General features: G+C 35.7%; 1 protein-coding gene across 1 annotated transcript in view; it reads right to left on the bottom strand.

Moving 5' to 3' along the window:
* LOC102474794 (cancer/testis antigen 55) overlaps positions 1–7975 on the bottom strand; it is a 23406-nt gene that overhangs the window by 415 nt on the left and 15016 nt on the right. The window lies entirely within an intron of this gene.

The following is a 7975-nucleotide window of genomic DNA, read 5'->3' as shown; positions in this document are numbered from 1 at the left end:
GAATGAGAGAGAAAAAAATATTGATGCATTCAAAATCTGTAGTGAAATTTGTCACTTTCGATGTGCTGATAACCTGTATTACTTTTGCCCTAGAAGTTCATCAATGCCATGGGAATGGATGTTGAACACCATGTGAATTTTTTTCATTGCCAGAGGGTGGATGTGCTCACCAGAGACAGACAGAAAGAGAGAGTGAGAAAGCACCCTCCAATGGGGCATAGTCTCCCTGCAATTTCCTCTCTTCTATTTTTCCATCCTGTTGGGATTTGGAGCACACACACACATGCGCTCAGTGTGGTTTTCATGCCACATTCACCATCATATGAAATCCAGCTCCATTAAACATTAGGCTACAAGGCCAGCCCCACTATTTGAATTTTATTGTAAAATGTGGTGTTTGGGTTTAATTTTCTCTGGAGGAGGGTTTTGCTTTTCATAAGATTCTCAAACATAAGTTCTCCACTATCCACAGAAGTTTAAGAGAAAAACAGTCCCTAATATCCAGAAACTTGTCTGATATAATCAAATAGGTTTTGGTATTTCTCTGAGCTGTCAAGGCACTCAGGGCCAGAGAAGTCATTTTCAAGGGACTTAAGTGTTATACTGTTGATCATGAATAATTTCACAGAGCATCAACATCAGATAAGGCCATTCTGTCAACTATCAGGTTTTTTAATGCACTATCCAAAGCATTGCATCATCTTTCAATAAGGCATAAAAGAAGACCAGATACAGTAACTTTGCAGTTTGTTTTTAGCATCGTTTGATCACAAATAGGATTTCAGATTTTTTCTACCTATAATGACAAATAAAACTAATAGAGGAAGAGATTTCACAATTATTAGACAAGTCAGAGGAATGCAAAGAAACAGATATCAGCACTGTGGACTATAATGATAATGATAATGATAATGATGAAATTGACCACATAAGAAGAGAAATCTCAGGTTATATGAAGCTTAATATATTAATCATTTTATTCAAGATTAATTTTCTCATATTCACAAGTTCATGACTAAATAACATTATCTCCAAGAACAAAAAGCAAATGACATATTGTCTTCCTGTTCTTCGACAGGAAAAACTTCATTATACATTTTTTTTATTGTCTTAACCTTTATATTGTTGCATTTATTTTTTTATTTCTTGAGAGAGTGAGAAAGAAGTATCTCTAAAAGGCTCTTTATATCACAATTCACGCCCAGTCTCAGTCTCAACTGGTCTGGATTATGGATATGTGCATACCTGGTGTGCTCAGGGAAGTCCCAGAATACCAGCTCAGAACCTTTCCCACATGGGTCCAGTTGCTCGGAGAACATTGATCAGTATTCTTTTATGTTTCCTAATGTTTGTGTGCCAAAATTTACTTGGTACAAAGATTTACTGCGTCTAAATACTTATTAAATTTTATAATGAAGTCATTTTCCACGATCCCTTGGCTTTTATATCTGAAAACTATTTTTAGTGCCTTTGAAGTGTAAAAAAAAAAGAAAAAGAAAAAGAAAAAGAAACTATTGAACACAGATGCTAAATGTCAATAACTAGCTTTCCTATTATCCTGAAGGTCAAATTAAGCTCTATAAAGTCATAGAACCTGTATGTTCTGGTTCTTCCTAAATTCCCAGCACTTAGCTATCATCTATTAAGTACCTATTACACTGTGGACTATTAAAATATTTGCATGTACCAATTCACTAAATCCTCAAAATGGCCAAATGGGTACATCCTGCAATTACCCCATTTTACAGAAACAAAAACAGACATGGGGAGGGTAAGTAAATAATTTGTCCAAAGTTGCCCAGCATGTGGAAAAGCAGGATTCTAGTCCAGGTGGTGAGAATCCCGGGCTCACAGCCTTGCCCACCATGTTGCTTCTCTAACATAGTGCCTGGAGGGGAATATATATCCCACAGACATTTGCTGAATGAAAGTGAGTATTGTACATTTTCAAAGCAATATGTAATAGCTCTGAGATGAGATGAGCGTTACTGAAGAATAAACAGACAAAACTGATTTATGTGAAACATTCGTGGACAGGATTGAGTTTAGGATAGTTACGCTAAAATGAAAGTTCTGGAATAATATTTTCTTCTAAATATGTACTATCGTTGGGCATTTTTGGCCACTGATTTAATGAATAGTTCCATTCAAATAGTTTCTGTTATTCATTTAACTTTGTTTTTTATCATTTATCCATTGAATAAATATTTTTCTAATAAGTATTCTATATCATATGTTGTGTTAAATATTGAGGACACAGTGGTGGAAAAGAAAGGGGGTATTTAGAAGCTCTCCCAGTCTAGGAGATTTTTTAAGTGTATGCCTTAAATGTAGTAATACTGCATCCAGTCTTCCATATTAAATATTAATTGAATACTGTTCCTGTCTAGAAAGAGTAAAGTGCCCACTAATTGTCATGATATATTTTTGATGAACAGAAAATGTTTATGCTCTGCAGACAAGTGTTTTCTATTTTAAAATCTTAGAGTCATTTAGGTCAGCAGGTGGCAAGGTGATTAAGGGTGCTAGATTCCCATATGGCCAACCACGGTTCAGGACCTAGACCTGGCGGCTTGCTTTCTCACTTTCTCTCGCTGTCTCTTCTCTCTTGTCAACTTAAAATAAATAAATAAAGTTAAATAAAATAATTCTTTTTTAACAAACGTGTAACAGATGTAGTGAAGTGTCCTCCCCAAATGCACCAATGTATCTTTCCCCCCTCCACAGCATATGGAATACTAGTATCTGCTTGGCTTCTCCTACCCTGGATCTCACAAAAGGGTTTAATCTTTGCCTTGTGATAAGAATTATGGTTTTTCTCACCATGTTGTCAGATAGAGGTAGGGCTGAAGTCTGTGGAAACCTTTTTAATACATGCCAAGTCCATTTAGCACTAACAGTGGTATTTTATTCAATGTATAAGAGTATAAGGTGGGAAATCAGGTCAGAAACAGGGGAAATAGGCCCAAGGGAAATGGGTAATGGCTTTACCTGGCACGGGCTATGAGCAGGTCAGGGAATGAAAATTGGTTTGAGTGACAGGAATAGGATTTTGGGAGACCAGGAAGTAAAGAATACCTGCCCCTGAAGCACATGGATTGCAGTGTTACTGGGACCTGCCCCTGAAGCACATGGATCACAGTGTTACTGGGAACTATGGTGAGAGGTGAGGGGGTCGGAGATGGGTGCATAACTAAGAAATGCATTGGGCTGACATCCACCAAGTAGCTCAAGTTTGGGCGAGCCACTTTGATAGCTAGCACAAAGGAAATCTATGCTGGGGCTGAGGAGCAAAGATGAAAGTTCTCATGCCTCTGTGGTTGGTACTGTGCAAAAAGCAGTCAGACTTGGCCAAATATTATGGGAAGCCCATGAAACCTAGATGCCTGGTAGTAATATTTCTTGGACTAAGTTCCCATGGCTATTGCATTCCACCTCTAAGGCTGTTTTTAAGCACTCAGCTAGGTTATTGACTTCCCTTTCACTCAAGGAGAAGGTGTCTGGGCCTGGTTTCAGAGCTACGTTTGACGAAATCTGCACTGGATGAGAACAGCTATATGAATACATGATGCCATTCCAAACTTTGTTTCTTACATCTCATTTATGTGGATATTCTGAGCTCCCAGGTTTCTACTATCCTAAAACTACAACACTTTTTACTTTCCCATGTTTCTGATTGTTCCCATTTTAACTTTATGGTAGCTTCCCTTTGACTTATGAGCTCCAGTTTTATTTAACCAGTGTATCATGACCTTTGTCTCCCACCTTTATTTAGCTTTGAATTCCAGCCATACAGAAAACAGTGATTTTTCAACAGCATCTTATGTTACATGTATTTCATGTTTTTCTTAATCTAAAATACATTGCCCTTTCTTCCTGAAAACATTGGATTGGCTGGTACCCTTTGTCAAGAATCAGTTGGCTGTATGTTTTGGAGATTATTTTGGTGTCTCTATTCTGTTCCATTGGTCCTCATGTCTGTTTTTGTGCCAGTATCATGCTATTTTGATTATCACAGCTTTGCAATATATTTTGGGGTTAGGGAGAGAGGTACCTCCTACTCCACTCTGCTTGCACAGGATTGCTTTGGCAATACAGGATCTTTTATGATTCCAGACAAATTCTATGACAGTCTTTTCTAAATCTGAAGAATGTCTCTGATAATTTAATTGGGATTGCACAAAATATGTGGATTAATCTGGGAAGACTTGCAATTTTTATTATAATAATTCTTCCAATCCAAGAACATGGGATGTCCTTCCACTTTTTTTTTTTTGAGAGATTTTCATTGTAGGGCGCGTGCGCTTGCCAGACAGACAGAGAGAGACATAGAGACAGAAAGCGAGAAATCACCCCCCAGGGGGGATGGTCACGCCGCAATCCCTTCTCCTCCATTCTCCTCTCGGGATCTTGGGCACGCACGCACACGCGCCCGGCGTGAGTTTTTTAAGCCACCGGGTCCGGGACACGAACCGCGGTCGACCATGTGGGAGTCCAGCGACATAGCCATTACGCTAACTGCTGGTTCCCTCCTTCCACTTTTTTATGTTGTTTTCTATTTCTTTTTTTTTTTTTATATTTTCATAGTTTTCCTTGTAGAGGTCTTTGGTTATATTTCTTCCTAGGTATCTTATACTTTTTGTGGTTATGGTAAATGCGATTACATTCTTCAACTCTACCTAAGTCTGCTTCTTGTTTGTATATAGAAATGCTATAGATTTTTGTATGTTGATTTTGTATCCTGCTACTTTACTACCTTAATTTCTTCCAGGAATGTTTTCGCGGATACCCTTGGGTTTTCTATGTATATAATCATGTCATCTGCAAATAAAGATAATTTCATCTCTCCTTTCCCTATTTGAATGGCTTTTATTTTATTCTCTTTTCTGATTGCATTGACTAGAACTTCCAGCACTATGTTGAAAAGGAGTGGAGAAAGCGGGCAGCCTTATCATGTACGAGTTTTTTAGTGGAAAAGCTTTCAGTTTTTCCCCATTCTATATGATGTTCGCTATGGGTTTTTCACAGATAACTTCTACTGTGTTGAGAAATTACCCTTCTATGCCAATTTTGCTGAGAGTCCTAATCATGAAAGGATGTTGTATTTTATCAAATGCTTTTTCTCCATCAATTGATATGATCATATGGTTTTAATGTTTGTTTCTGTTAATATGGTGCTTATGGCTTTGCATATGTTGAACCACTCCTTGCATCCCTGGAATAAAGCCTATCTGGTCATGATGTATAATCTTTTTTATATGTTGTTGGATAAAATTTGCTAGAATCTTGATGAGAATTTTTGCATCTATATTCATCAAAGATGTTGATCTGTAGTTTTCCTTCCTTGTCATGTTATTATCTGTTCTGGGGATGAGAGTGATGGAGGTTTCATAGAATGCATTTGGGAGGGTTCCTTCCTTTTGGATCTTTAAATAAAACTTGAGTAGAATGGGAGTTAACTCTTCTTTAATAGTTTTGTAGAATTCAGAAATGAAGTCATCAGGACCAGGACTTTTCTTTGTTGGGAGGTTATTTATTACTGATTCAATCTCATGGCTTGTTATGGGTCTATTCAGGCATTCTGTGTTCTTCTGATTCAAGCATATGTGTCCAGGAATTTGTCCATCTCATCCAGATTTTCTTGTTTGTTGGCATATGGTTGCTCATAGTATCTGCTAATGATGTTTTGTATTTTTATTCTGTATGTTTTAATATTGCCTGTTTCATTGTGAATTTGATTTATCCGGTTCCTTTTTCTCTTCTTAATTAGTCTATCTAATGATATGTCAATCTTGTTTATCTTTTCAAAGAAACAGCTTTTGCTTTTATTTATTTTCTGTATAATTTATTTATTTTCTATTTCATTTATTTCTGCTGAAATATTTATTATTTCTTTTATACTGATTCTTTTCTAGATTTTTTGTTGTTTTTCTAATTCTCTGAGGCATGATGTTATGTTGTCCATTTGCCATCTTTCCATCTTTTTCTTATACACACTAATTTTTATGAACTTTCCACAGCTTTTGCTGTGTTCCACTGATTATGGAAACTCATGTACTCGTTATCATTGGTTTCCTTAAATCTTTTTATTTCAATCTTAATTTCTTCAGTAGTTGTGAAGTCATTCAGGAATAGGTTATTTAGTTTCCATATGATTGTGTATTTTCGTGGGCTTTTTCTGAAATTAATATCAAGTTTAATTCCATCATGTTTGGAGAAGATGCTGGATATAGTTTCTATGCCTTTAAATCTGTAGAGCCTTGTTTTGTGCCCTATCATGTGGTCATTCATTGAAAAGATATCAAGTGTGGGTGAGAAAAATCTATTTTTTGTGTTTTTTGTGTGGAAGGTTCTATAGATGTCTGTCAAGTCCATTTGATTTATGGTATCCTTTAGATCCTGTATCTCTTTGCTTATTTTATTGTTGAGATGTTCAGTCCAAAGGAGATATTGAGGTGTTGAGATCCTTAACACTTAGTGATATATATATACATATATTTACCCCATGTCTGACCCTCTGCCCTTTCCCACCCTCTTATTACACTATCTCTGCTGTCTACAGTTGTCTTCAATTCCTTTTCACCCAACTAGAAATGGAATATTATTGATGATAACATGCATGATTAAGCCACTATGCAGTTTATTCTAGATGGGAAACCACATTTAGTATGTTGTGACGATGCTCAGGGAATGAATGTAAATTAATTAATTAAAAAAGTTTCAGAAAAAAAACCACTAAAACTGTTCTTATAGAAATTTTTTTAAAAAATGTGTATTTGATGACTGCAGTAAGTTATATAGCCCCAGCTAGGTACTACTTTATAGTATGTTCATTCTACTTACTGAGGTTTATGCCTAAAGTCAGACTTGGGTTCATGTGTATGTATATATCAGCTGCGCTTGCTATTGGAAATATTTAGACTAATTAAGTTCATTAGCAAATCAATTACATGGGGGGGTAAATATACAGGACATAAGAAATGGAAAATTATTTGTTGATAACGAGTATATTGATGTGCTTGATTGAGCCAATATACAGTGTATTCTGGATGGAAAATTCATTTTGTATGTTGTAATGATGTATAGTGAATTACTGTAAATAAAAATATTTTTAAAAATTAGTGTGTTGTAGTCTCTCTCTCCTTTTAGCTCTAGCAGTCTTTCCTTCATGTATTTGGGTGCTCCTGAGTTGTGTGCATAGATATTTATAAATGTTATATCTTCTTGATGAATTAGCCTTTTTACTACTATACAATGTCTTTCTCTCTCTTACAGTTTTTGTCTTAAAGCCTATTTTGTCTGAAATATTATTGTGACTCCAGCTCTTTTTTTATTTCCATTTGCATAGAGTACCTTTTTCCAGCCCTTCACTTTTATTCAATGTATGTCTTTATCTACAAGGTGCTTTTCTTGTAGGCAACAGATAGAAGGTTTCAGTTTGTTGCTGTTATTTTGTTTTGTTTTGTTTTTATCCATTCAGCCAATCTGTGTCGCTTGATTGGAGAATTTAATCCATTAACATTTGACATTATTGATATTTCCAGATTTGTTCCTGTCATTGAGTTAGCCATTTTCTTGTGTTTTTTTCTTCTTCTTTTATTCCTCTGTCTCTTTAGTTTTCCTGGTATAGCACTTCCTTCAGAATTTCTTTCCGTTTTTTAAAAAGTATTTGTTATAATTTTGTTTGGGACTCTATAACAACAGAGAAAGTATGGTTTTAAATATTTTTGAGAAAATATTTACATGTCAACTACTCAAACTATAGAAAAGCAAACACCTAGCACACAATTCACACAAAAACCTTCTCAATTCAGCCCTACCTACCAAGTATTCTGTGATATAACATCTGCTAACAAAGATCAGTCTCTTTTTTCTTCCATTAAAATCTTCCTCAAAATATCCTTTGGTTGTGGTTGCTCTTTTGCAATCTCTACTGACTACAATGCTGAAACGGAAAAGTCCAGGTTATTTTATG

The sequence above is a fragment of the Tupaia chinensis genome, unplaced genomic scaffold (genome assembly GCF_000334495.1).
Source record: "Tupaia chinensis unplaced genomic scaffold, TupChi_1.0 Scaffold143946_1, whole genome shotgun sequence".
NCBI lineage: Eukaryota > Metazoa > Chordata > Mammalia > Scandentia > Tupaiidae > Tupaia > Tupaia belangeri.
This window is presented reverse-complemented; position numbering and strand designations above follow the sequence as displayed.